Below are 2,947 nucleotides of genomic sequence, written 5' to 3'. Positions count from 1 at the left end.
TTTTGCCTAGTAAATCCCTTTATGGCTCTTAAAAAAGAGAAAATGTGGTAGACATATGAGTGGAGTATTATTCAGCCATACAGAAGAGCAAAATTCTAATATTAGCAGGAAAATGAACATATCTAGAGATCATCGTACTGAGCAAAATAAGTCACACTCAGAAAGACAGATTTTGCATGTTGTCTCCGCTATGTTAAGTATTAAAAAAGGTGACTAAGCCGGGCGTGGTGGCGCATGCCTGTAATCCCAGCACTCAGGAGGCTGAGGCAGAAAGGGTGAGAAAAAAACAAAAAACAAAAGAGAACAGGGTCTCTCTATTTAGTGCAGGCTGGCCTTGAATTAATTCACTATGATCTTCCTGCCTCAGCCTCCTGGATGCTGGGATTACAAGTGTGCAGTACCAGGCCTGACCCTTATGTTTTGTTTTGATTTTTTTCGTCTTTTTGAGACAGGGTCTCACTATGCAGTTCAGGCTGGCCTTGAGCTCACTTTGTAGCCCAGGATGGTCTTGAACTTGCAATGATCCTCCTGCCTCAGCTTCCTGAGTGCTGGGATTACAGGAGTGCGCCACCATGCCTGGCCTTCATGTTTTAAATTAGTGTATTTAATGTTAATTTTTCTCTGCTCTTTCCCTTACGGACAGTACAAAGCTTTGGATGTTTTGACAAACACCTTGAGGGCACAGAATACTTCCAATTTTCCCAAGAGATGATTCAGATGGTTTTGAGTGGCTTCAGCTTCGGGGTCGCTCTGGGGGTGCTCACTACTGTCCACAGCAAGGGGGTCCTGTGTGTGTGGAAAACACTGGAAACTGAAGCCACTCAGAACACTTCTTCCGGCCCTCAGCGTCACTGCCCAAGTCTCCGTGCTCCACACAGGCTTTCTGCCTCCGCAGGGCTCCGAGCTGCCCCAGGTGCTGCCGAGATTGACTGGGACACAAAGCTCAAGGAGCTGCGGTCCGGGCCAGGCAGAGGCAAGTCAGTCTTTTCTTCCCAGGCCCCCGAATTGTGTTGTCTTTACGACACGAGCGTGAGCTGCAGGTGTCCCCGACTGACGCTGCCCGGGCAGAACGCCGTGGACGCACCGCTGGGACTCAGGACGTGGCTCTCGGTGTCTCTCTCGGGAGGCATTGGAGTGAGCGTTTCTGCTGAATCGCCCAGCTCGGGAGAATTTCTGCCTCAGGAACCCGGTGCTCACGTTACCCCGAATGCCTCTGGCAGAGCGGCAGGGCAGGCGTGGGCGCGTCTCTCAGATACCTCGAGGCTTCCAGTTTTAAAGACATTCCTTCCTGATAAAACAGTTCCTGTAGCTTATATAAGGTGTATGTGTGTGTGTGTGTGTGTGTGTGTGTGTGTGTGTGTGTGTTACAGCTTTTGGAATCTGTTAGGGTTTGTGGCATTTATTAGACCAAAAGGGTATGGCGGCACCCACCTGTAATCCCAGCTACTAAGAAGGGAGGCTGAGGCAGGAGGGCTGCATATTCAAGGACAGCATGGGGAACTTTGCGAGAATTTATCTCAAAGGATAAAAAGGGCTGGGGATGTAGTTCAGTGTTCCTTGGATTCAATCGAGAGAGAGAGAGAGAGAGAGAGAGACAGAGAGAAAGAGAGGGCAGGAGAGAGAGACTGAGGGAGGGGGTGAGAGGGAAGGAGAAGGGCTTTCCGGCCCGGGGTGGCTGGCTTAGCTCTCCGGCTCCCGGCTGATGCGGTGCCGAGCTCTCTGTCTGGGGGTCCCTGTCCTGGGTGTTCCTCCAAGCCAGATGGGCACAGCGTCTGCACACCTGGCCAGGCGTCCAGGGGGCACAGTGGCACCCAGGTGAGAGCCACGGAGGCAGAAGCTCCTTCGAGGGCCCTCCCAGAGATGTGTGCACGGAGCAACCCTTGAATCTGCCTTTCTTTGATGCTTCAATTCCAGCTCTCACGTAACATGACTTAGAAGGAAAGCGCTGCTTGTGTTTAGTTTTCTGAGCCAGGGTCTCACTATGTGGGTCTCGCTACATGTGGCCTTGAACTCACTATGTTGCCCAGGCTGGCCTCAAACTTAAAGCGATCCTCCTGCCTCAGCCTCCCAAGCGCTGGGATGACAGGCGTGCGCCACCACGCCCGGCGAGCCTGTGGGGCACACGTGCGTTTCTGTGGGCCACGACAGAAAGCGGGGTTTTCTCTTTTCGCATCGCAGAGGAAAGTCATTAAAGCATATTGCCGGGCAACTGTGCAGCAGGTTTCAATTAGTCTGCAGCTGAGCACACCGTCGTCTAGTCGCTGACGTCAGTAGCTCGCAGTGTGGGCTGTTGCCTTGGGAGCAGAGCTAGAAGCAGAAGCTCAGAGCTGAAAAACCTGAATAAAAATTAGCAGAGAATCCTCATCACAGTGTAGCTGTTCCTGCAGCCACAGCCGCAAGTGCTCTGTGGCTCTAGTGTGGAGGCACCTGGCCACTCACGGAAGCACCTAACCGGCGGGAACACCGGAACTTAGCTTAGTGCCGTGCTTGCTGCGTGACTCAGTGAATGTTACCACCTAAGGTGTGAAGTCCCCCCGGTCCCTGAGCGCACGGCTGAGCCCTCCGCACGGCCTGAGCAAGGCGCCCTCAGGGTGCAGCGGTACTGGTGCGTCACTGGTGTTCAGCAAGGCTGAAGTGAAGAGCCGGCCGAGCCTGCACCCAGGTGAGTAAACACCCCGGGTTTCGGTGGCACCAGGGCTGCAAAGCTTCCGGCAAACCAACGTGGAGGCGACTCATGCTCAGTTGCTTCCAGGTTATTGGAGGCACCGTGATGGCCGCCTGACAGGGATACGTGGGCGTCGTGGGCCCGAGAGGTTTTCCTTAAGAATAAGGTATTTTTGCCGGGCGTGGTGGTGCACACCCGTAATCCCAGCCCTCGGGAGGCCGAGGCAGGAGGATCCTTGGTATTTCGAGACCAGCCTGGGTTGCAAAGTGAGCTCAAGGCCCG

Source organism: Chinchilla lanigera, unplaced genomic scaffold (assembly GCF_000276665.1).
Source record: "Chinchilla lanigera isolate Chin_1 unplaced genomic scaffold, ChiLan1.0 scaffold00019, whole genome shotgun sequence".
NCBI classification, from domain to species: domain Eukaryota; kingdom Metazoa; phylum Chordata; class Mammalia; order Rodentia; family Chinchillidae; genus Chinchilla; species Chinchilla lanigera.
The sequence above is the reverse complement of the archived record's forward strand: the minus strand, read 5'-3'. Positions refer to the sequence as shown.